This window comes from Rattus norvegicus, chromosome 12 (genome assembly GCF_021556685.1).
Source record: "Rattus norvegicus strain SHRSP/BbbUtx chromosome 12, alternate assembly SHRSP_T2T, whole genome shotgun sequence".
Lineage (NCBI taxonomy): Eukaryota > Metazoa > Chordata > Mammalia > Rodentia > Muridae > Rattus > Rattus norvegicus.
The window spans coordinates 37960027-37987220 of NC_141545.1; the positions used below are offsets into that span (position 1 = coordinate 37960027).

General features: G+C 47.3%; 1 protein-coding gene and 1 long non-coding RNA gene across 2 annotated transcripts in view; one reads left to right on the forward strand and one right to left on the reverse strand.

Moving 5' to 3' along the window:
* Tmem132b (transmembrane protein 132B) overlaps positions 1–27194 on the reverse strand; it is a 263288-nt gene that overhangs the window by 93660 nt on the left and 142434 nt on the right.
* The window catches only part of LOC134481289 (uncharacterized), a 31288-nt gene continuing 19783 nt past the window's right edge, over positions 15690–27194 (forward strand). Inside the window, exon 1 of the long non-coding RNA XR_015634336.1 lies at positions 15690–15839. This is a non-coding gene — a long non-coding RNA (uncharacterized LOC134481289). The remainder of the gene's footprint in view (positions 15840–27194) is intronic.

Here is a 27194-nt window from a genome sequence, read left to right on the forward strand (position 1 = left end):
GTGTGTGTGTGTGTCACACACATACACACACACACACACACACACACACACACACACACTCCATAACAGCCTGGTAATTTCACTTAGAATTTTTCCTGCATGTCTTTCCCTCTCTTCTGGGAAAGTCTGAAGTGGCGATGCATCTTTACTCTGAAGTTCATGGCTTGTTCATGCGTGAATGTATCCATCCATGTTTCCACCCACTCCATTCATCTGTCTACCCAACCACCCATTCGTCCATTCATCCATTTATCCATCCATCCATCCACCCACCATCCATCCATCCATCCATTCACTCTTCTAACCATACCTCCATTCATGTCTACAATCCATTCATACATTCACTATCGGCCCCTTCATCTGTTTTTCTATCCATCTGCTTATCCATCCATCTATAACCCACCCACCCATCAAACATTCATGATTTTTCATTTTAAAGTGTTAAGGGTTGAATTCAGGGCCTCATGCGCACCACCAGGAGTTCTACCACTGAGCTATACTGCAACCCAGTGAAGTTATTTTTTCCCTTGAGTATTGTTTCCAATTGGCACACAAAATAGTGGGTCCATTATGACATGTTCACATACTCTCATCCCCCACAACACACACAGGAGTGCCCTTCCACCCCACAGTAAGTCCTATGTCATAAAAGTGGGTATATACATGCACGTGCAAATGTGTATATGTGTGCATACCTCTGGGTACACATGTATTTGGTGTGTGTGCGCGTGTGTGTATGTGTGTGTGTGTTCACATGCACATGTATGCACATGTGTGTGGAAGCCAGAGAGTAATGCGCGTATGTCTGTCTGTCTATCTAAGTGCTTGTGCCTGGTCAAACAGCAAACACACACGCCTTTCACCAAGTTGCAAAGTTTGCAGCCATCACGTCTATAAGATTTTCCAGTCCCCTTTCTCCCTTCTCTCCTCTAACTCCAATTTCACAAAGAAGTCTTGCTGTTCTCATACAAGGCCCCGAGGCTCAGTTCATTTTTTTTCAGGGTTTTTTCTGAACTTTGGATCAGATAAGTTCCACTGGTCTATCTTTAAGTTTTCTATCTTTTCCATTGCCTTGAATCGTCTGGTAAGCCATCCAGTTTTGTTTTTGTTCTTTGTTTCTTTTTTAAATATTTTGGCTATTCTAAAGTTAAGTACTAGAATTTTAACTTTGCTCTTTGATAGCTTCTCTTTGGCTCCTGTTTCTGTTCACTGGACCAGTTTGTTTTCTGTTCCTATGACAAAGGACACAAGGCTGGGTCATGGAAAGAGGATTCAGGTTTTGGAAGACCAAAGTGCAAAATCATGTGATCTTGATGATCTGAACTCAGTGGTGAGCACATGGCAAATGTCATGACATGGGGTTGGAGTACATGTGTGGTGAAGGTCACATGAGAAGGTGTCAAGCTTGTACTAAAAGAAAGAGGAGGAGGAAGAGGAGAAGGAGGAGGAGGAGGAGGAAGAAGAAGAAGAGGAGGAAGAGGAGGAAGAAGAAGAAGAGGAGGAAGAGGAGGAGGGGGAAGAAGAAGAGGAGGAGGAAGAGGAGGAGAAGAAGTTTTCTAGTAAGAACCCCTACAAGAACGAATTCAATTTTTCCTGAGAGCTGTACTCCACTGAACTATGACCTCCCCCTAAACTCCAATTCTTGAAGACCCCAACACTTCTCCTCACTGCTCTTCAGGAGACCAAAACTGATGCCTACCCCACGTCTGAAGCCCAGGGGGGACACACCACATCTAAACTGCAGAAGCCATATTTTCTCTAATTCTTATAATTATTTTGACTTCTTTGTAACCCTAGTCTCATTATATAAGTTTCCACTGATTATTATACTTTAATATTTTTTTTAGGACTGGGTTTGAACCCAGGGCTTCAAGCATGCAAGGCAAGTGCTCTAGCAGAGACCCATACGTGCCACCCCAGCAGCTTGCTTTTTCTATGGTATATGCATATGTAAGAATCTTACATCGAATAATATTAGGCTGTGTTCTAGACATGGTGGATAATTACATCATAGGAGACTCCGTACTTCGGCATACTCCTGCCATGGCTTCTTCATTAGCTGCACAGCTAATGTGAACATCTCAGTGTTTTCATAATATACATAATAAATAATAATATGCAATGGCTCCAGGGTCACCCAAAGACTTGGGTAAAGATTATCTATGGAGTCTGAGGGCTTCCCGCTCCTCTTTGGAAGTCCTTACTCATTTTGTTGTGATCACCCCCAAACTGGGTCTTGGGTTCTACAAGCTAGCAAGATTGGATTTTTCTGATTTTTGACTTCCCCATGTGGGACCTTCCTCATACCCTAAACTACAGAATGGGAAACTTAGGAGGTGCTGCCCTTTCTCAACTTACTGCTTCTTACAGAATTCCCCTCCAGTATCAAGGATAAGGGGCAGAGGTGGATGTCACATCTCCCTCTGCCACCTTAGTGCTTAGTTTTGCTAGCACTCACATGGTGGACGTTCGGGTACTGAGTTCAATTCTCCAAGCACACATATAGGTCACCAGGTCAAGCTAGACCTGGTGGTGCATGCCCCTAATCCTCCTATGAGGGAGGCAGAGACAGGACGAGATCCCTGGAGCTCCATGGTTAACTAATCTTGACTAATCAGTGAACTCCGGAGCCAGTAAGAGACCCTGTACCCAGAAATTAAGGTGAAGAGTGATTGGGAAAGACACCAGACACTGGTGTCTCTCCTCTACACACACATGCACACAACTGCATGTGCGCCTACACACACAGGCACACTCACAAGGAGGACAGAAAAAGAAACCCTTCTATGGGGCGTCACAAACAATGGCCATCAGCTTTCAAGCCAAGAATTACTTCAGCTCTGAAAGAGCAAAGAAAATAACTTAAAGACGAGAAGGAGCTGAACCCAACAGCAGCTCCTCAAGAGATGGGGACAAGAAGACTACAGGTTCGAGGAGAGCCTGGTGACCCTGCACAACCCTGTCTATGTATTGAAGTCTGAGATGCAGCCCATTAGCAGAAAACTTGCCCAGAATAGGTAAAATCACAGAGGGCAGGGAGATTGTATTCGGTGATATTCTAAAATAAGCCCAATTAGAACTTCTAACCTTATTAACCTTAAGCTTTAACAGAGCTAAGTCTCAAAATAGGCTGACATTTTGAATGCCACCTGGGTCAGAAATCAGATCACGGTTCCGCTAACCTTCCATCTACCTGATGGCTTTTCAATAAACATCATCTGTGTGGAAAGTCAATGGGAGGCCATGCCAGTTCCTCTCATCCTGAAGCCTGTAAATCTCCCTGCGTGTGGCGCTGTCCCTCAAGAGGAATTCTCCTACCACCAATTAATTAGGACCAACAACTCTGTCCCAGATTCCATTTAGCCTCTCCTTCTAATTTACAGCTGCCTCGAAATTCTTTCTTTTTGTTTCCTAGTTTGGTTTGTGTTTTTGGTTTTAGGCTTTTATTTTTTTGGGTTTTTGGTTTGGTTTGGTTCGGTTTGGTTTTGGTTTTGGTTTTGGTTTTGGTTTTGGTTTTGGTTTTGGTTTGCAAGATAGCATTTCTCTATGTATCCCTGACTGTCCTAAAACTTACTCTATTGACCAGGCTGGCCTCCAACTCAGAGTTTTACCTGTCTCTGCCTCCCAAGTGCTAGGATTAAAGGTGTGTGCCGCCGCCGCCGCCGCCGCCACCACCACCACCACCACCACCACCACCACCACGAGGCTCAAAATCTTAAGTCAACCCCAATTGGAAAGGACTTCATATATGTAACCTGTCTCCCTTGCCCTTTTGATAGTCTATTGCAAGACTCTCTTGAACTGAGGCCCATTCTTCTCCTGCCATGGTGTGACTGGGAGAAGGATTTGTTCCCAGAGTCAGTAGATGCCAGACTTGGATGTGAAATAACAAGGAAGTAAACTAGTAACAACCTGGATTGTTTTTTCCTCCATTGTCTCTTGAGACCACTTGTAGACCCAATTACAGAGTCCAAAAATGAGGCGTCCTAGGACAGGAAAAGGGCCCGTGTGCATATTTGATGAGATGTTCCTATGACTGCATGGAAGGGGGCCAGAGCTTACATGGGACACAGGCCCAGTTCCCACCCTTCATCCATTTTGGCCCACCGTTGCATGCCCCCCCAAGGAAAGGCAAACCAGCAGGCTGTGATAAGGTCTGAATGTGGGTAAGCGCCAGACTAGGAGCCCGGAGGAGAGAGAGCACTAATTGCCCTGACACAAAAGAGCAGCAGGTGCCATCTGCTTTGTTAGCCAAGCCAGGCCACACTAATGAGGTGCCCAAGTAGCTGTGTGATGGCCCGTGCAGCTAGCCGAACTCTTGTCACCAGGAGCCTGACCCCTGCACACCTGCCACCAGCAGGGAAGATCTTGAATACATTTAAGACAAAGCCCAGTTTCAAGGGTGTAACTCTGGCCTGGCCTGCATCCAAAGAAGAAATCCGGGCTGAGATTTGAGCCTCCTAGGTAGCCGTACCAGCCAGTCTCACCAAAACCACAGCTCAGTCTTTAAGGCAACAATGTATCTGCTCTCTGCAATGGAGGGTGGCAGGCTCGCCCTAACAAAAGATGCCAGGAGACTGGAGTCCACACTTGCTCAACTCAGAATGAGAAGACACGATTGGAGACATGCAGGCTTTTATGGGAGCCGAACCTTCGAAGTTAAGTGTGTCTCAGAACACCAAGGTCAGCACACTCAAGAAGACAGACACAAAGCTGGAGACTTGCTGGCGCCTGTACTTGGCCTGTAGTTCTCCTGAAAAACTTTAAAAATGTAGCATCTCGGCTGGGGTCTGGCCTGAAGCTTACTCATTCGCCATCCATGGAGATGTCTGAGCATTGTCTAGCACAAGAGGGTAAGAGCTTTCGGAGCTCACGTTTTAGTACGCGGAGAACCACAACAGGCAAGCCACAGGATAACTATGCAACCATAGACACATGTGGCGATCAGAGGGGTATGCTGGGTGTCCACTCCCTACCTTATTCCCCCGCACAGGATCTCCAACTGAAGTTGGCTTTAGAGTGGCATCCAGCAAGTCCCAGTCAGCCTCCTGTTTCCATCTCCACAACACCGGGGTTACAGGAGTCACATGCATGACCATACGCAACCTCTTATATCGGTACCAGAGATTAGAATTCCGGTCCCCATGCTTGCACAAGCACTCAACCACTGAATTGTCTCCCCATCCCTTTGATTTTTCTGAGCACACTCAAGGACTGCATTTCTGTGCCCTGACTCTGGTAGGGATGGGCTGCCTAGGCTGACCATTACATTTTTAAAACTTCTACTGATAAAGAAGTATTTAATTGGGAGTGAGAAGTATTTCATTATCAATGAGGAGGTTTGTCTGCCTCAGAGTTAGGGGTCATAGTGGCCAGCTCCTAATGAGAAATTTTCAGGGCTCTTTTCCATCTAGCTCACGAAAGATTATAATTAAGATGGTTGTTACTAGGGGCTGGGGAGGTAGCTCAGTGGTTAAGAGCACTGACTGCTCTTCCAGAGGTCCTGAGTTCAAATCCCAGCAACCACATTGTGGCTCACAACCATCTTGTAAGGGGGCTTGATGCCCCCTACTGGTGTGTCTGAAGACAGCAACAGTGGGCACATACATAAATAAGTATTTAAAAAAAAAAAAGATGACTCTTTCTTGATCCATAAAGAGAATTCTTTATACTTCTGGTGAAGCCTGCCTAAGAAATGCACAGGTCTCCTGTTTACCAGAGCATCTGTCAGTCATCCTGGTGCAGGCACCACCCACCCACTGCTCAGTGGAACTCCTAGAGGTCTGCTGGTGTGGAAGTCTCACTTGAAAAGAGGATGCAGTGTCTCCATGTTGATTGGTAGCTTTTCACAGAAGATGGGTAACATCTTATAAATTCCTTAGGGCAGGAAAGTAGCTCGCCCCTTTGGATGAAGAGATGGAAGGGCGTTTGGCTAGAAAGGCAAAGGTCTAGATGACTTAATAACTAAACAAAGAGACAGATGCAGAAGTCAAGGCCAGAGTGATGCCTCCTGAGAATCCAGCCGAAGTTACACATCTGTGGCTAAAGACCCTGCTCACCCCTCAAACGTTCAAAAGTTCCAGACACCAACCCCTCTCTGGTTGGATTTGAGATACACTCATTGGAGGGACTGGAGGGGACTAATTTCTATTGTTTAGCTAAATTGTCATAGCTTCGAAAACATCTTCTGTGTAAGCGTATTTATACCCATAGGCAATTATACCTCTCAGCCTCGATTGGAATGGACTCTCTGTGGTGAGCTATGACTCAAGGCTGCACAGGATGCTGAGAGCAAAAACTGGATGTTCAGCCCTAATTAAGACGTGTAATCCACCCCTTTTAAGGCTTGCGGAAACTGTGAAAGGCAGTAAGGGAAGGAAGCAAGAGTTGGGAGATAGAGAGAAGCTCTGTGAAATGCTATCTTCCGGGCAGTACAGCGCTCTACACAAGTAAGGGCCATTAGCAGCCAAGCAGGAATGGAAGAGGGGCCGTGGGACCCATCGCTCCACACTGAAAGACATGCGACTGGCAAATGAGGGAGAGGAAGTCATTGATCTCAGTTGTGTGCCCACTGGTGACCTCACCAGGTTCCAATGGAGAATCCCAATTCGATGGCCACAAGGATGGCCCTGTTAGAGTAAACGGGGCCAAAAATCAAAAGTCACAAATCTTGGGAAGAGACTGGGGTAAGAGGTTATAGTTGATGTGGGTAGGAGGAAGATATGAGAAGGTAGGAGGGGAGAGAGAGAGGACAGAATGCATGATACCCACTATGAATTTGTTAAAGAATTATCAATATTATGTATTAATCCTCCTGAGGGCTAGAGAGATGGTTCAGCATCTAAGAGTACCAGCTACTCTTACAGAGGACCCCAGTTCAGTTCCCAACACCCATGGCAGGCCACCCACAACCTCCTACAGACCCAGCTCTGAGGGATTCATAGCCCTCCTCTGGGTTATGGGGACACCCACACATAAGTGTCAGACACGTACACATGAATAGATTTAAGAGTAAACATTTTAAAGAGTCCTTTGGGAGAGAGGATGGCTGGGAGACGGTATAGAAAGAGCCTGCGTTCAGAGCAGGGTGGAGTGCTCGCTGGCATCCCATATGGTGTGCCAGTACAGAAAAAAACCAGAGACCTGTAGCTTCTTAAATCTGAAGAACAACCTTAGTCAAAGCTAATTAGGGGCTGGGGATGTGGTCCAGTGGTAGAGAGCTTGCGTGGCATTCATGAGGCCTGGATGCCATATCTAGCTGCGGTAAGAGGGGAAGGGATAAGGGGAGAGGTGAGGGGGAAGGGGAGAGGGAAGGAGGAGGGGGAGGGGGAGGGGAGGGAGGGAGAGGGAAAGAAAGAAGCTAGTCATCACACCTTCAATCCCAGCCATTGGGAGGCAGAAGCAGGTATATCTTTGTGAGCTCCAGGCCAGCCTGGTCTACATGGCAAGTTCTAAGCTAGACAGGGCTGTATAGTGAGACCTTGGAGGGAGAAAGGGAGAAAGGGAAGGAAGGATGGATAGAGGGAGGGAGAGACGGGGGAGGGAGAGAGAGAATAAAAGTAGGTAAGGGAGGGAGAGAATATAAATGTAGATATGGGGACACACATTTCCGACCTAACAACTCAGAAGTCTGTCTCAAGTTTGTACACACTGCAGCAGCAGAGGGGACCAGAGAGGGTGCTGGCTCCTGGGAGCAGAGCCAACAAAGAGGAGCCCAGGCTGAGCAACAAAGTAACTGGTCTTCCAAGAGGAGGGAAGCTAGAGCTTCCTCATCAGGCACCTCAGAGCCCGGCACCGTGAAGTAAATGCAGTCTGAGAACTGCGGCCATTGCAGCTGTGCCAAGCAGGGAGGTGGGGCTGGAATATACCCACCATAATAGAACCCAACCTGACCACTGAAGCTGTTCCCAGCCTAGAGAAAGGCAGAGCTCCTTACGAAAACAACAGACGGGAAGCGGACTGGATGTCAGGCGGTGAACCATGAGAGGAAGGCTAGGAAGATCCAGCTAAGGCTTGAAGGCTGCTCCCAGCACCAGGTTCCTGTCACATAGCCACAGCCTCCCCCTTCATAGAGAGGGGCTGTCACGTATGGGCTGCGCCCCTAAGCCCCTCCCTCCACATATAGATGAGGCATCCCTAACATCTCAGACTAAGCCAATAGGAAGCACCTACTGTCAGACCCCAACCCATCCCAAAACCATATATAAGATCCTATCCAGGGGTTGGGGATTTAGCTCAATGGTAGAGCGCTTGCCTAGCAAGCGCAAGGCCCTGGGTTCGTTCCCCAGCTCTGGAAAAAAAAAAAGGAGTCACCTCCCCCTCCCTGCTCTCCCCCTTTCCCCTCTGCTTGAACCCTCCTACCTGGCCAGGCCAGCGATCTCCACAGATAGCCACCAGTACACAGACCAGCAGCTGGGAAATTAAAAACTTGATCTGTCTGTGGGGGTCATCTCTGGGCCCTCCCTGTACTTGAGTCACCTCCCTAAGAACTCCCACCAAGGTGGGAGACTCGGAGATGAGGGAGGCTGAGAGCAGGAGAGAGTCTTCTCCTGCCAGGCTCCAGGTCCAGTCAAGGAGTTTCTGGGGACTTCCATAGACTCCACTGTGCTAAGGAGGCTACACTACGAAGGCTCACGGGGCAGGAGTGCTGCGCCCTGTGATGTTCCAGTGATACTCCATTGCATCATCATCTCGACTGTGCCACCTTTTCCACTGCTGTTAGCTACATTCCCCTGGCAACTGCAGAAGAGACAGGGGGCCAGACAAATCTCCCTCCTTCAAGCCTAGTATTTTCTTTATTGAGCAGGTCTGCCTTTGAAAACAGCAGCCCCAAATTCTAGTAGAAAAGTAGCTAGATACCCAGCCCCATGGCATCAGGTCACCCTGAGACCCAAGGAAGCTATCCTGAAGTCCTTCAAAAACTGTAGTCCAGTGGCTTCTCCCCATAGTCACAGTCTACTGTGCCGAAACCAATGTACCTCAGGAGGGTGTAGTGTTGTAAGGTGGGCGGCATAAATGAAGGATGTTAGCGCTTTCTGCAGCCTCCCAACTCTGTCACTTCTAGAAGCACCTTCTAAACAAAGCTTATTGTGTTCTGTGTTTCTGAGACGAACCTCCATGTAAGGAGACCCAGATCTGGCCCCTGAGGAGAAGGCAGATCATATCAGTTCAGATGATATTCTAAGAACCCTGTTGGCAAGGGGGAAAAATGGGTGAATTATCATCAGGGCAAACCAGAAAAGCCAAGGGCTGAAAGACACATGCCATGCCTCATACACATATGATCTACAGGGGAGAAGGGGACATTAAAGAAGGAAGATGGCGGTTACTAAATAAGAGGGGAATAGAAACAAGAGGATCTCTGTGACATTGAGAGCAGCTTGGTCTATGAAGAGAGCTCTAGGCCAGCCAGGGCTACATAGCAAGATGCTATCTCAAAAAACTAAGGTTCGAGTCCTAACAGCAGATGATATTAACAGAGGTAATGGGACTCCTCAGCTGCGGGATGCAGGGTTCCTTAGTATCTCCTCCCTCAAAGTGCCTTCATGTTCCTCCAGAGAGCTACCTGTATTCCTTGATCAGATTAATCTCTTCCTCCAATGATGCACCGAAATCCAGTGTACAGGCCGTGTGAATGTGTCCTTGGTCATGCGGATTTGTCCTTGGCCATGAGATTTGCCTCTGACCGTGTGAATTTGTCCTTGGCTCAACTGTACATTTCTGAGGGCAAGAACTGAATATCTAGTTCACACCTTGCACATCTTAGAGCCCTTATCCATCTCCAGAATCCCAAGTGGCCGGTCACCACCCAACATCTGCAGCTTCAGTCTTCCCCCATAATGTACCTGCCTCCAGGAGTCATGGCCCTGGTCCTGCCCTGTGTTGGAATCTCAGAGACCAGCTTGAAAAGGGCCTAGGGATAGGACAAACACATGAGGCCCAGCAAATGAGGAACAGGGTCAACATGGCCACCTTCCTCCACTTCGGATTTTAACAGGCACAGCCGCTCCATCAACGCCCACCCGGATGTGCGTAATTACACTCCAACATGTGTGCAATTAGCTGTCTAAGCAGCATGGAGCTGTGCTAGGAGCACCAGGGAAGGAGTCCACTAGGAAAACTAGCCAGCGGTCACATCAGGAGACAGAAGCTGAGCTGCCTGCAGATGCTGCCGAACGCATCCCAGCACAAACGGTCCAGGCCCCACCCGATAAGCTAGGCTCCCCGGTCCTGCAAGAGGAGGAGAGAGTGGAGAGCCGCCTCTTAGAAACCCATGGAAATCCACACGCATCTACTGTGAACTGATTCCACTCGAAAGGATTAGCCACCCTTCCTGATTAAATCTCTCCTCATTGCTGGTAATATCCTGAAAAATCCAATTTATTAACTCAGCTTAATTGCTACTCTGACAGCTGGCTCTGCTGGCTCCTTTTCATCCTAACCACACTTCCCACAGGATGACAATTCTCCTATTGCTCCTCATGGAAACTGATGTGTCCATCACTGAGGAAGGTGTGTGGACGGGCAGCGTCCATCACACTGAGGCAACCAGAGAGCAGAGCAAAGCCCAGCCATACCAGCATAATATTTTCTCTCTCTCTCTCTCTCTCTCTCTCTCTCTCTCTCTCTCTCTCTCTCTCTCTCTCTCCTTTCTACCCTTTCATTGCATTTGGGCTCTCAGCCTGTGCAATGGTGCTATCTATATTCAGGGTACACCTTCCCCTCTTAGTTAATCCTCTCTGGGTACACCCTCTCAGACACAATCATAGTCATCTCCTAGGTGATTCCAAACGCCCTCAAAATCGTGATCGAGGTTAACCAGGTGTATCCCATGGCAACCTCACACATAATACTCTCATTGAACCATACTAGATCTAACCCTATTCCCCTCCCCCAAATACTCAGGTCTGCAACAGAATATGAAATTCATTTCAACCTGCTTCAAGTATCCTAGTAAGCTTTCTGTTGCTGTGTTAAAACACCATGACCTAAGGCAATTGGAGACGTAAAGGTTTTTATCAGCTTACGACTTACAGTCCATCACAGAAGGAAGTCAAGGCAGGAACCTGGAGGTAGAATCTGAAGCACAGACCACGGCCTGCTCCTCATGGTTAATCTAGCTTGCTTTCTTATAGCACCCAGGACCACAAGCCCAGGCATGGTACTGCCCAAGTGAGCTGGACCCTCCCAACATCCATCATTAATCAAATATATATACCCCAAGAGTTGCCTACAGGCCAATCTGATAGATGTGTTTTCTCAATTGAGGTTCTCTCCTCCCAGATGACCCCAGCCTGTGTCAAGATGACAAAAAAGCATATGTAGCAAGAACCCCACCCCATACACATACACACACACACACACACACACACACACACACACAGTCTAAACACCATATAAAGCAAGGTTCCCAACCCTTTGGGGAATTGAGTGACCCTTTCACAGGGGTTGCCTAAGATCATCAGAAAACATAAATATTTAAATTATGATTCATAACAGTAGAAAATTAGTTGTGAAGTAGCAATGAAAATAATTTTGTAGTCACGGGTCACCACAACGTGAGGAACTGTATTAAAGGGTCTCAGCATTTGGAAGGCTGAGAACCGCTGGTATCGAATGCCCAGGTTTAAAATCTCCTTTGAGATGCAAGATAAATGCTCAACAATGAGCCCACGCCAATCAGAGAACGTGTTAAAGACCTCAAAATACAATGGTGAAAAGGAAACATCCCACTAGTAGAGAAAAAAGGAGAGGTGGGGAAGGGAGATCAGGCCAAGGAAGACTGGAAATCAGGACAGTTATCATAAAACCTTGTGCCTGGCATCCAGAGTTGGCTCCAGGAACCCAGCAGACTCATCCCATGGTCTTACTGCCTGTAGCCCACCAGGCTGCTTTCTTGGGATAGCCAGCTGCTTTCTTGGGATAGCCAAGAGTGCTACATTACTAAGAGCTCCATTAACCAAGAGAGTTCATTGCGGGGCTTTCCCCCACCTGTTTCAAATTGCTGATATTATCAGGATCCCAAGGTCCCCATGACCAACTCTACCTCCTCCTCACAACTTCACAGCCTCCCTCTCAGGGGATGCCTTCAGGGATCCTGACCCTGCTACACTCATCCCACACTACTCCCAGCCCTAGACACACATGGGTCAAAAGCAAACAGAATAATACCCACCATACTGTGGGCTCCCAGGCATAGAGCAGCCACATGGGAGAGGTTGAAGGTCAAGCGAACATTCTCAGCTTTGATACGCATTTGAGTGTTTTGCCTGTGATTCCGTCTGCCCATGTGTAGTGACCACAGAGGCCATAGGATAGCATCAGATCCCCCAGACCTGGAGTTACAGGTGGTTGTGAGCTGCAAGCAGTGCTGGGAATTGAACCTGGGTCCTCTGGAAGAGCAATCAGTGCTATTGAACATTGATCCATCGTCTCTCCAACCCCATCAACTCTTGAAGGATTGAGCTGAGATGCATACCCTGAAGGTACAAGGGCAGCACTGTGTGAGATACTGGGATGCTACAGCCACAGATGGCATAAGCCTAGATAAAATGTGTCTCTGAGGGAACTTTGGCCAGCTCTGTCAGCATAACATCTGTATCACTTGCCTAAGAGCTGTGGGCTGATCCTTAAGATACTTTGTATTAGTAATTCATTGCTACTTAATGCATTATCCTAAATGTGGAAGATTTGAAAAAACAGGTGTGAACTACTTCCACCTTCCCTTCTCTGAGGCCTTTCATCCTCAGTCAAGATGTCATGCAGCCTTAGGCTCATGACTTAGAGGGCACCTCTGCAGCTGTGGGCAGGAAGCCTCGGGTCTTCACCATGGGGCCTCCCCATGGCAGCCCCGTGACACAGCAGCTAGCTCCCAGAATCGATGGCTGAAGGGCATGGAGGAAGAAACAATGCCTTTCGGAGGCTCATCTCTATAGTCACTTCCGTGTCATACCTTGTAGAAGTAGGTTGCTCAGTCCTACCACAACATGGAGTCCCTGGTGTCTCCAAGGTGTCACAACACAATGTCCGAAATTCCCAGGCGCATTCAGCCTGTCCTTATTCCAGGACCGTACATCAGTTACAGGTCAGCTCTCTGGCACCTGAAACCATTCAAGCTGGCTCTCCCTTTATACAGTATGTGCTATTTCACTTTAATCCTGAAATATATTGGCTCGGTCATCAGAATGCCCAGTTTCTATGTGGTACTCATGTGCGCGCCAGTTTTAAAGGCTCCTGATCCGTATCAGTGGCGGGATGCTGGGCAAGTCATTTAAGGCTCTTGGCCTTAACGTTCTTCCCCATAAAGGAGGATCCCGGATTCCTGGCTTCTGTCAAGTTATACACTAATGATTTCTCTGAGTTGGTTATCTGAGATTTCATAACAAGAGCCTCTAAGTCAGAGCAAAGGGGAAGAACGCACTTGCCAATAGACAGCAAGGAATTCCTTAGGACTAAGAACAGGAAGGAATGGAGACAGGGAGAAGGGGGGAGGGGGAATGAGTGCTGATTGGTTAAAAGTGCAGGCTTCAGTGTGATACACTGACTATCGGTTTCTTCAGTTCGTCTTCTTCTATAATCCGAAATCCCCTAAATAAATAGGATGTCACCCAGCTTCCGGTGTAACCCCCCCATGTCAGTTAGGTGTCTCTGCCGGAAACACTTCAAAACTGGACGGCTTAAAACTACACTCGGGATATTTGGAGGAGCCTGCTGTGTTAGCAAGAAGACCAGAGTTTAGTTCCACACGATCCACATATACACTAATGGTCATGGCAGCCCACCTGTAGTTCTAGCCTAGGAAGTGGAGACCAGGATCGCCCCAGAGCAAGCTAACTAAACAGACTTGATATATGAGCTAGCTCTAAGTTTGATTGAGAGACCCTGCCTCAAAGACTAGTATAAAAGACTGAGGGAGAATAGATTCTGACATCAACCTTGGTTCCACACGCATGCACGCATGCATGCACACATCTGTACTGCATCTTCACATATACATGTGGCCCCCCCTCCCGATACACAGAAACACACCTTGGTAGTCTGAATGAAAATGGCCCCCATAGGCTCACAGGGAGTGGCACTATTAGGAGGTGTGGCCTTACTGGGGGAAGTGTGTCACTGGAGGTGGGCTTTGAGGTTTCAGAAGCTCAAGCCAGGCCCGGTGGCTCGTGCGTTCTTCCTGCTGCCTGATGATCCAGATGCAGAACTGGCAGCTACCTGTCCAGCACTATGTCTGCCTGCGTGCTCTCATGCTTCCCGCCATGATGATAATGAAGTAAAACCTCTGAACTGTAAGCCAGCCCCAATGAACTGTTTCCCTTCATAAGAATTGCTATGGACATGGTATCTCTTCCCAGCCCTAGAAACCCTAAATAAGACACACAAATAGGCACACAAAGCTATAGAGGGGGGGAGGGGGAGGGGGAGGAGTGGGGGAGGGGGAGGAGGAAGAAGAAGAGAAGGAAAAGGGGAATAAAAAAGAATAGAGAAAGGAAGGAGGGAGCGAGGGAGGGAGGGAAGGAGAGAAGGAAGGAAAGAAGGAAGGAGGAAGGAAGGAACGAACGAACGAACGAACGAACACCAGCTGTCAAACCATTCAGCAGAGGTGCACGTGAAGCTGCCAACCCAAACCACGGGTGCTTCTGCTAACAGCTTCCACTTTACACACGTTCACGAGAGCAATTTCTCTGCGACAGAAAACAAACTGACAAGCAACCCTAATTACCTTCTTCTCTGCCCTGTCTTAGGACCGTGGCTAGCCGCCTAGCTCGACAGCAGATCCAGGGTACCCAGGGCCCTGATCCTTCTCCTCACCTTGAATTCCTGTTATCTAGAGTGTTTACTTCTGACTCCTAGGCGACACTGTCTGTCAGGTTAGGAAAGTTTCTTCCTGCTAGCCCGCTACCGAGTGTCTGCATAAAGGAGGATGAGTTGGAAGCTGTTTTCATCCGTAAAGCTCTGAGCGGCCCTCCCCCACACAGCTCTTGGATCACGAGGATGGGACGGAAAAGAGAGGCAAGAAACCCGCACGTAAGAAATGATAAAGATCTGAACTCTAAAGCAACTGAAAGTCGTGTTGTGAAGAAGAAGAAGAAGAAGGAGGAGGAGGAGGAGGAGGAGGAGGAGGAGGAGGAGGAGGAGGAGGAGGAGGAGGAGGAGGAGGAGGAGGAGGAGGAGAAAAGAAGAAGAAGAAGAAGAAGAAGAAGAAGAAGAAGAAGAAGAAGAAGAAGAAGAAGAAGAAGAAGAAGAAGAAGAAGAAGAAGAAGGAAGAAGAAGAAGAAGAAGAAGAAGAAGAGGGAGGGGAAGAAGGGGAAGGGGAAGAAGGGGGAGGGGAAGGGGAAGGGGAAATAAATTTAAACCGAGAAGCTGACATTTACGTGAGAATGCCCTAAGAGAGAAACTGTGAGGGAAGAAAACACAGGGCATGCTTGAAGTGAGGCTAGCCACGCCCCGTGCTCCTCTGGGCCTTTCTTTTCCTTCTCCTGGACTCCTAGAAGAAGTGTACCTCTGGATTCCGCCCCCCCCCCCCCCCCCGGGACCTCTTCCCTGCACGCACGCTGACCAGAGGAATGCAGCTGAAGAAGATGCCAGCCGTTTCCGGTGGCTGGCCTTTGAAAGGTGCCTGCCAACTCTTGGGGCAGTTTCCATAGAAACGAGGATGGCATAGCAACAGGCAGAGATTCCACATGACACAAGCCGGAGGACAGAAGCAGCCAGGGTCTCCTGGAGAAGCACCCGCTTGGTCTTGGAAACAGCCACTTGGACGTCACTCAGAAACGCCATCCAAGCCTCATCAGGCTGTGAAGCTACTGAGACAGATCCATCCGTTACAACAGCTATCAGTAATTACCCTAACTCGGAGAGCTGTGGGGTGGGGGCTGGGCAGTCAGAATGGTTAATGATAATATGTCCTGGTGGTGGCTTTCAGAATCTTAATCTTCTTTCTACACACTGGCATCCGCCCTCAGACCCAGGGAAGAAAGAGCATCCTTGGTTTTCCTCTGAGTAACTAAGGATCTTGTAACCATCCAACATCTAGACTGGCAAGACGGCTTACTGGTTAAAGGAGCTTGTGGCCAAGCCTAAGGACCTGAGTTCAATCCCTAGGGCCCACATGGCAAAAGGAGAGAACTGACTTCTTACAAGTTGTCCTCTTGCCTACACACCACACACACACACACACACACACACACACACACACACACACACACACCATGTCGTACGCATGACCACACTCATACAAACACAATAAATGAATGTGTTTTTAAAAAAAAAAAAGACAAAATAAACCAACATCTACCAAAGCTATCTAATAAAGAGTTCTGGAGGGCGGTTGTATAGAATTTCAAAGAAGAGAGAGGAGAATAGTTTGGCCTGCAATTATAAGAAATAGAACACAGGCGCTCTACAACCTCCGGGTAAATGTTCCAGTCACCACCCTCTGGTGGGGGAAGAGAACAGTGCTGGTCAGACTCCTTGGGGTGTGCGGTTGTTCGTTTCCCACTCAAAATCTCCTTAGCTTCTGATGGGCAAACGACCTAAGTGTAACGTTCATCAGCGACGATTCACCCGCAGCCAGGCCACCATTAAGCCCAATGAAGCTGTTAAGACAATCAAGAGGCCTTAGGGCAGCCAGCAAATGAGCCCATTTGTCTTCTGACACCAGCAAGAAAGCTTAGAATTCTCAGAGCCCTGAAAATTATTGTATTTAGGAGGCAAAATAATGTTCATGGAGTGGAGAGGGGCCTAGAACAACCTCACAGTCCTTCGAGACTCTGACATGGCTTCTCAAAGCTTCTAGGCACCATGCAGATCTGCAGGACACTGAAAAAGACATGTTCTCTCTGGCCCAGAAGTTTCTGCCACTGTAACCATGCAGGCTTATATAAGATCAGCCACCTTACTCTGGTAAATTAAAAAAAAAAAAAAAAAAAAAAAAAAAAAAAAAAAAAACTCAAAATAGGTTTCTCAGTCACTCTCCCAAGGACGTCAGTGTCACATAGCCAGCAAAGAGCAGAGAAAGGGTTTTGTTTTGTCTTAAAATGTTTATTCTCTTCATGGTTATGTGTACCTGCTTGGATTTATTTGAACCATACGCATGCAGGTTCCCTTGGAGACCAGAAGAAGGTTCTGGATTCTCCGGTAGCTGGAGTTACAGGTGGTTGTAAGCTGTCCAATGTGGGTGGCTGCAACAAGAGCAGCAAGCGCTCTGCAAGGCTGAGCCATCTCCCCAGCCCCCAAGGCGAATGTTTACTTCCAGACAGTGCCGCCCCACAGCCTCGATGGCCCACACAGCATGGCACGGCACGGGGCAGGATGGCGACAAGCGAGTGGTTTAACTCAAGATGCACTGAGGCTGAACCACTGCAAGGACAGGATGTAAAGGGAGGTGGGCGTCGGTGAGCAGGCTCACACCCGACTTTGCACTCCACTCTCCCACTAGGGACGCAATGGACGTGCCTTTTGTCCAGGTTCTCAGAACTGAAGTGTGTGTGTGTCTGTGTGTGCATGTGTGTATTTATGTGTATATATATGTGCATATGTGTATATATGTATATGCATGTGTGTATATATATGTACATGTGTGTCTGTGTCATGGTGTCTGGGTATATACACATATATATATATGTATATGTGTCTGCGTCAATGTCATGTATGTCTGTGTATACATGTGTATGCACATGTATATAATATGTATGTATATGTGTATGATATATGTATATGTACATGTATATGCATATTCATATGTATAATGTATATGTAAAATGTATATGTGTATATATGTGTGTCTGTCTGTGTCTATGTCATGTATGTCCCTGTGTATATGCATATGTATATTATGTGTGCCTGTATTAAGTATATCTATGTTTATATATGCTTATATATGCATATATATGTATGTGTGTCTGTGTATGTCATGTGTATCTGTGTGTATATATACACACATGTGTATATATGCATATGTCTGTGTATATATATGTTATGTATGTGTCTGTGTGCCTGTGTGCACATATATATGTACATGTACATGCATATTTATATGTATAATGTATATGTGTGTATATATGTGTGTGTATGCATATGTATATGTGTGTCTGTCATATGTATCTGTGTGTGCATATGTATATGTATATGCACATGCATATCATAATGTATATCTGTATGTATTTGTGTGTCTGAGAGTATATGTGTGTGTCAGTGTTGTGTGTATATATTTGTATATTACATATATATGTATTGTGTATTGTGTGTGTATTTAAACTGTGTTTAAACTAGGCGTGTCTCAAGACTTGGAGGGATGAATAAGCTATGTGTAAGTGATGTTCCTGCCTCTGTTTTATGCATCCCATACCTCTGCCCACTCCACCTATACCTGTCAAGAGGGACAGAGAGAAGAGAGAGGGGTTTTCTCATCTTCTCCAGGGCCTTGTGCGCAGTAGACAAGTGTTCTAGCACCTAGCTGTGCCCCTAGGCAAGCTCTACATTCAGGTCTTGGGGCAAGTTTTCAGAAACACATAATAAATTATTTTTGTGTGATAAAGACTTAGAGAGCTCCACTTCCTCTGGGTCCTGGGTTTGCCACGAGGCAAGAAGAGAAGTTAGACCTTTATGAAGGTCATAAAGGGCTGAGAGGCCGTCTGGCAGCTGGTTCCAATCCATGGAGCTCATATTGCTAAGTGGTCAGGGGAACACAGAGCACAGAGCACTCTGCAACTAAAGCTGCTAGCGGAACCGGTCAAATGAGAATGTGAGAGGAGACGCAGAGGGCTTCCAAGGGAAGGAAAGAAAAGGGAGTCATGCTACGCCCGTTCACTTTGCAGACGTAAAAAAAAAAAAATGAACATCCAGCTGGGGAGAGGGGGTGATGCCTTTAATCCTAGCACTCAAGAGGCAGAGGCCGGCAGATCTCTGAGTGCGGAACCAGCCTGGTCTATAGAGCAAGTTCCAGGACAGCCAGGGAACTCCTGTTTTGAAAAAACCAAAAACAAAACAAAACAAAATGAACCACCAGTTAAATGGAAGCCGTGGAAGCAGAACATCCAAGCCGGATGCAGCCAGCCTGGTCTCTGAGAGTCTGACCTCTAGCCCCAGTAAAAACAGTCTAGTGACCAAGTTTAGCAGCACAGGCTGTGATCCTAGCTATTTGGGCAGCTGAAGCGGGAGGGAGGATCGTTAAGTCTTTTCTGGGTGACAGAGGGAACTCAAGGCCAGCCCGAACAGATCCATGAAACCCTGTCTCATAGTCTCATAGTCTAAAATTAAAAGCCCCATCATCCCACATTTATACCGACTCCCCCAGCCCATCCCTCTGAGCACCCTGGGTCAGGCACCCTACATCCGCTCCATATGGAAGCATCCTACGTCAGTCAGATCTGGTTTACAACAGCGGATTCGTGGAGCAAATTTTGTTGGCATTTCTGGAGGACCCGAGCTAACTAACCGTTTTCAAACCTAAGCTGAAAACAGGACCCTCAGAGAGTCTGCACAGTGTGACTGAAAAGTTTCAGTCAGTGGCCCAGGTACAGGGAGCCTGCCAAGCTGCCTGGACCAAGTCTGTGTCTATCTTCTTGACTCAGCCGCTGATTGGCTGGTCATGTCCCCGCCCCTTGGTCTATGCAAAGCAGGTCCAGTGACTTAAGGTCCTAATCCTGATGCCCATATGGCAAGAGAGGACTTCGAAGAAGAAATCCAGGCACTGAGGGAAATAAATAGAACTCGCTGTCTCCCATGTGTGGAAGCTAAAGAGCTTGCTCTTACAGAAGGAAGTAGGACGGGTGAGACGGCTCAGTGGGTAGTGACGCTCATTGACAAGCTTGATGACCTGAGTTCAATCCCCTTGGACTCAGATGGGGGAAGGAAAAGCCCAACTTACACAAGTTGTCCTCTGATTTCCACCTGTGTACCAGGGCGTGCATGCACACATACACATCACACACATGCACACGCACACGCAAACAAATCACACACACACACGAGTGCTTATGATATACACACATGCATTCACGCACTGTTGAAGTTAGACCCCAGTTCTGTCTCCAGGCCCGTGCTCCCAGAAATAAGACTCAGACGCAAATTATATTTACAAATACCTTGATCATATAATGAGGCTTTACTCCGACTAGATCATAACTAGAGATAATCCATTTATTTTAACCTACATTTTGCCACGTGGCTTTATCTGTGCTCAGGTCCCATGTGTCTGTCTCCTCACGTCTTTTCTGGTTCCTCTCCCTGCCTCTTTTCTATCCCCAAATTCTTTCCCTTCTTCATGTCCTACCTCTATTTCCTGCCTAAGCCATTGGCCATGGGCTTTTTAATTGACAGGTGATGCACCCATACACTACACAAGACGATCCCTCTACAATACACAAGTGTACAAATAAGTGAATAGAAATAGTAAATACTTGAGCAAGACCCCTCAGCAGCAGGGAACCCACATGTCAGAAGGCAATAACGGACCCCTAAGAGCCCGCTGACTTCTACACATACATACATGCATAAGCACAAACCCATGAGTAAATAACTTTTTAAGCTTTAAAAACAACTAAAACAACTCGAAATCCCCAAACGAGTGTGTTGAGAGTTCATCTCAAGACCTTAGAAGCTGATCGTTAAAGTCGAAAGAACGTAAGAATTCAACACCAAAATAAATTTTACCTTCAAGTGAGAAAAGACAAAATTTTAGATTCTTGGGGAAAGGGCCACCGAAGGACTGTTCTTAAGAGAAAAAAAAAAAGTAGCGAAGAAACGTTTGACTATGTTAACTACAGGATTTTCTAGAACTTTCTCTTATAAGAAAAGGTGCATTGCATGGGATGTTGAAAATGTGCTCCGTAAATCGCAATGAACTGCATTGCCCGCTGTCTGTGTGGCTCAGTTTTCTCACTGTGAATTTTTAAAATTATAAGATCTCTATTGACTTTGAATCTTTTCATGATCCATTCAGACACCTCCTGATGAATATGAAATATATAACACCTTTTTTAAAGGATGGATATTATTTAGATTTTATTCAAAACCCAATGAGAAGCAGAGGGCTTGGCTGATAAATAGCAAAATAGTGAAGATGGTGATGTTGGTGATGGTGGTGGTGGTGATGATGACTGTCATGATGATGATGATGATGGTGATGACAGTGATGTGATGGTGATGATGGTGGTGGTGCTGGTGATGATGATGGTGATGATGGTGATGATGGCGGTGATGATGTTAATGATAGCAGTGATGATGATAGGGGTGGTAGTGGTGGTGGTAATGATGGTAATGATGGTGGGGATGGTGGTGATGATGGTAGTGATGGTGGTGATGGTGATGATAGTGGCGATGATGACGATTGTCATCATGATGATGATGGTGATGATAGTGATGTTATGGTAATGATGGTGGTGATAGTGATGATGATGGTGATGATGGTGATGATGGTGGTGATGCTAATGGTGGTGTTGATGATGGTGGTGATGATAGCAATGGTGGTGATGGTGATGATGGTAGTGATAGCAATGATGATGGTGGTGGTGGTGGTGATGGTGGTGATGCTGATGGTGGTGATGAAGATGGTAGTGATAGCAGTGATGATGATGGTGGTGGTGGGGGTGACAGTGGTGATGGTGGTGGTTTCGATTATCATCATCATATTCAGGGATTGATGGCTGCCTCCATCTAACAAGGTTGATATTAAACCAGAATCCCAGCGATGCTTTCCTGGCCTAGAATCCTCCAGTGAGGGGCTAGGGGTGTGGCTCAGTGGTAGAGCCCCTGCCTAGAATCCCCCAGTGAGGGGCTGGGGGCGTGGCTCAGTGGTAAAGCACCTGCCTAGAATCCCCCAGTGAGGGGCTGGGGGCGTGGCTCAGTAGTAGGGCGCTTAACTAGCATATGTGAGTCCTAGACCACACACACACACACACACACACACACACACACACACACACCACAGAATTACTATATGACTCAGCACTTCTAGGTATTTCCACACACCATCCCCTCATCCAAGGGGATGAAATGGAAAGCAGGGGCTGGAACACTTGACTATAAAGACTATGGAAGTCCCACCACCAAAAGGGAGAGGTATCAGACATCTTCCTCAGGCAGCATGAAGCACAGACATACAATGACCTGTAGTTCAACACTCGGGAGGCAGAGGCAGGAGAAGCACAGAACTCTCAGGTCAACCTGAACTGCAAAGCAAGGTCAGGTTCAAGCATCTCCCTCTGGGGAGTTAAGCACCTAAGCCTCCCTGGGCCTGCCACAGACATTCACAATGAGCTGAACTTCACAGAGGTCTTAGGTGACACAGTCTACCAAGATGGACCTTCTACAGCTCCAGGTAATGAGACTAGAGAAAACCCAGCTTCATATTCAAGACTTCCATCTTCCCTCCTCCATTACAAAGAACCTCCTTCAGGAACGATGGTGCATGTCCAAGATCCCAGCACTCATCCAGGACACAGAAGCAAGAGAGTCCTGGGTTCTATGCCAACCTGGGCTACACAGTAAGACCTGTACCTATAGAGTCTCTGTCCCTCTGCTGGTCAGCAGCCTGTGAGGTGTCCATGATGCAGAGATGGTGACCTGGCTGGCTGTGGAGCAGCTTGTAACCTGGCAGTAGCTCCTGGGTGTGGCCAGGATGTTCACAGCAGTAAGAAAAGCTCAGCAGAGGAAGAATACAAACCCATCCCTCGAGCCCTGCTTTAGTGCTCCAGCTGCCTTGGTGACTGCTCCCTGGAAGGAACTATATTTCTTTTTCCTTTTCCCACCAATAATAGAGAACAGGGTGATTTCCACCATGCTCTGAGCTGCCCTCCGACAGCCTGCCTCTCCACCCACATGCCAGAGGCCGCTTGTTCCCAGAGCTTCAAGCAGGCTGAGGTAAAAATGTAAAAGAGGGTGACAGGTGTTGGAATCAAAATGGAGTCACTTCTGTCACTCCAAGCAGAAGCAGAGTCAATAATTCCAGGAGTTTGTAGAGGAGGGGGATCTTGACACGTGATGCCTGAGAGGACTCTACCAGGTACACAGGCTTGCACACAAGCCCCTGTCGCCTTTCATGGCAAGCCCTTCTGCAAGGATCCCTGTAGAGTGGGGATCTGCTCAGTCTTAGACTGGGACTGCTCTTGTTATCCATTACTGCAGATAACAATTATTGCTTTGAAATATCCTCCTCGTTTTTTGCCTTTAAAACTTTCACCCAGAGCTGAAGACATGACTCAGTTAGTAAATGCTCACCACACAAACATGAGGATCTGAACTGGTCCCCAGCATCCATATTTTTAAGCAGCCAGACATGAAAGCATGGAGTTTGAAATCTGAGCACTGGGGAGGCAGAGACAGGTGGATCCCTAGGGCTCAACAGACAGATAGCCTGGACTAATTGACTAGTTCTAGGACAGTAAGTGACAAGGCCAGCCCCCCTGCCCCCAAAAAAGATTGGTGGCTCCTGAGAAATGGCATTCAAAGTTCTCCTCTGTTCTCCAAATATATGCACATACTGGTGCATGCATGCCTACATATACATGAATATCACTGTACACACACACACACACACACACACACACACACACACACTTCCCCTTGACTCAATATGCTCACAGATTACTATAGTACCCACATTCCCACAGCAAAGTTGTTCCCAAGTGGATACTGTTGATAGCACCTGACTTGTATGTATTGGGAGGGGTGGGGATAAAACTAGAGTGATTGACAGGTTGTCCAGCTATTGTGGGGAAAGGCAGGCTTGTGGATACAATGACAAAAATCTAAAACATCTTGAATGGCCATCTATGTCACTCAGACATCTTAAGCTAGATACCACCAAAATATATCATGTCACGAGCCTGGACAACCAAGTAAACTGAGGCAATGTACCAGTGTTTTTGGTATCAAGGCACTCCCACAGGCAATTGAGAAGGGAGCCTCTCACATGGCAATGTGGACTGACAACACGGCCAGTATTAGGGCATAAAAAACTTCACCAAGAAAAATTAATGAGAGGAAGTCATTGCATCAGACATGAAGAAATGCTATTGTAATCTCAGCACTCTGGAAGCTGAGACAGGAGGATCACAAGCTGGAGGCTATCCTAGGCTTTATGAGAACTCAGAAAGGGGAACAGAGAGACAGAAAAAGAGGAGAAGGGGTTGATTTTGAAAGGGGTCGTGACTAAGAGGTTTACCAGATGTCCCTCCACAGACTACATTAGTTGAAAACTCTAACAAGGTTTACAAATATGGAAGATAAGTTAGATGTCACTGCAGAGGGGTCTAGGAGCCAGAGCCTGTCCATCAGGTAGGTAGTCTGAGTCACAGGGCCACAGAGTGGTAAAAGGCCAGACCAGCCTCCTGGCAAGCATCTCTCACTGTTTGGCCCTGTTCGAGTCAGCAGGGACATCGCCACTGAGCAATTCAAGGATGTTAGACGACATCTTTAGGTTTGGGTGAAAGGTGCTGAAATGAATTGTCCTTCAGATAAGGGTTTTAGTAGGGAAGTGATGGCACCATGCCATAGGCAATGGGACAGAGTCCTGACTAGGCAAAGAGCTTTAATCCAATGGAATCAGGGCAAATGCTCCTATAGTTTCTGTGCCTTGTGATCTAGCCTATGCACTAGGAGTCAGGAGAATGATAGATAGGAATGAAGGGTCTGGAAGGAACTAGATAGGACAAATAAAGGCTGCAGCATCTAGCCTCTTAAAGGGGCAGCATCCTATAGCAGCAGGTCTGTAATCTTACAATGTGTGGATACCAGGTAGACAATGCAAGGTTGGATGTCATCATTAGAAGGGTCTGAACTGTTGCTGCTGAGGGCATTAATTGCTTAGTGACCGATGTCTTCTCTGAATTGATGTCATCAATTAGAACAATATCAATATGCAATCCAGAATAACTGGACTTTTTTCCCATCACACCTCACTAAAAATATTAAGTGAATGGTGACTCTGTTTTTAAAAAGATAACTTCATTTTGAATTGTATGCATGTGGATGGGGTATGTGCAAGTGGGTGCAGGTGCCTGAAAGGGTGAAACTTCCCGTCCTCTGCAGCTGGAGTTACAGATTGGTTGTGAACCACCTGATGGGGGTGCTGGGAACCAGACACAAGTCCTCCTTTCTCTTCTACAGGCAGTTTATCTGTGCAGTGGGAGCAGGCAACAGAAGGGACAAGACAGGCACTGGGGGGGACCTCAAGGTTGACCTCCACAGAGTACCCAGCAAAGAGAACTAGGGTAAGACGTAACCCAGCATAAGGCATTCCCAGCAAAAGCCATACCTCTGTGTGGATGCAAGACCCATAGACAAGGAACAAGAAGCCTGAACTGACACGGGTTACCCTGGAAAAGCTTCAGGACACAGTCTGAAAGGCCAGGTGCAGGTGCCTCTGGGTTTTAAGGCTGGACGATGACACATTAAGAGACCAGTAGGAGCCAGCAAGATACTTCAGCAGGCAAAAGCACTCACTATGCTTCCAAGCCAGACAACTGAAGTCTCATCCCCAGGACCTACATGGCAGAAGGTGAGAATCCATCCCTAAAGGTTGTCCTCCGACCTCCTTATGCTATGGCACATGCACACACATCCCAGTGCACAACATATACAAAATAAAAATTACAGCGGAGAGAGAGGGAAGAGAATGAATGGAAAAGAGGAGGGGAGAAATGGTAGGGAGGGAAAGGATAAAGAAGAGACCCCCTACCTGCTCAGCAGAGCTGCCAGAGACTCAGTAGTCTAAGAAAGTCATAGGCCCGCTCTTGTAGAAAGGCTGGACCAACTTCCAACCATCTTGAGGCCCAATGGCCTAGGGTAGCCTCCCTGATGGGCTGCCCTTCCCTCTGCCTGCAGAGCTCTCCTCTAGACTTTGCAGATCAGCTCCTTGTCTTTATTCAGGCTCTCCTCAGTGTCACGTCCGCAGTGTCCCTGAGTCTACCTTCCTCATGGGCTTGATTGCAGTGCTGTGAGGGTAGGGTAGGATAGGGCAGGGGCAGTTCACATGGCACAGTGTACATGTGGAGGTCGGAGGACAGATTCTGGAAGCCGGTTCTCTCATTCCACTTTGACCTTGAGGCAGAGTCTCTCTCATTTCCACCATGCTGTCCATTCCAGCCTAGCAGACTCATGAGCTTTTGGGCAATCCCATCTTCTGGGATCACAGTTGCTTGCCATCAGACTCGGCTTGTTTATATGGGTCCCGGGGATTGAACTCGGGTCTTCGGGTTTCTATAGCAAGCGGTTTTATCCACTGAGGATATCATAGACCCATCATCTGTCTATTCTACCAAAATACAAACACCTAAGCTAGGCATGGTTGCACATGCTTTTAACCCCAGCATTTGGGAAGCCGAGGCAGGAGGATCTCTGTGAGTTCCAGGCCAGCCATGGCTACACTGTGAAGCCCCATCTCAAAAATAAATAAAAATTGCAAAGTCCTGGCCATCAAGAGCCCTATCTAAACCCACTGTTCTATTCCTAGGGCCAAAAAAAGGATCGACATTTGAATAAGAACGTGAACATGGTAGTTTTACAAGAAAAACTGAGACCCAGAATTATTTAACAACATATCGAAGGGTCCCCGGGTCTCTGGTAGCAGAGCTAGGAGCGGGCCTCAGACTGTGGATGGCTTCAGCCTGTGTGAGACAGTGGTAGGAGTTGTGGAAGATGTTGGAAGTTAGTAGAACACAACTGATTTAAGACAGAAGACAGTAAAGGTCAGTGGGCTGGAGAGGTGGCTTAGTGGTTAAGAGCACTAACTGTCCTTTCAGAGGACCCAGGTTCAATTCCCAGCACACACACACACACACACACACACACACACACACACACACACACACACAACCTGTCTGTAACTCCAGTTCCAGAGGATCCGACACCCTCACACAGACATGCATACAGCTAAAACACCAATGCACGTGAAATAAAAATGAATAAATCGTTTTTTTAAAAGACAGTAAAGATTTTCCCATGGCTGGGTTGTAAAGTCCAGGAAGAGCTAGCCATCCCAAAGCTCTTTCCAATCATGATGACTGCACGTCCAAGAGACAGTCTGGAAACTCATTTCAAGCCAAAGGGCACCGCCGAGCGTAGCCAATAAAAGCAATAAAATAAGCGGGACTTCATTAATGAGACAGCCATGGAAAAGGTGCCCTCCTTCTCCAGCACAAAACTGCTGTGACTGAACTGAGAGCGTCTGCGTGGCTCAGCAGAACCACTGT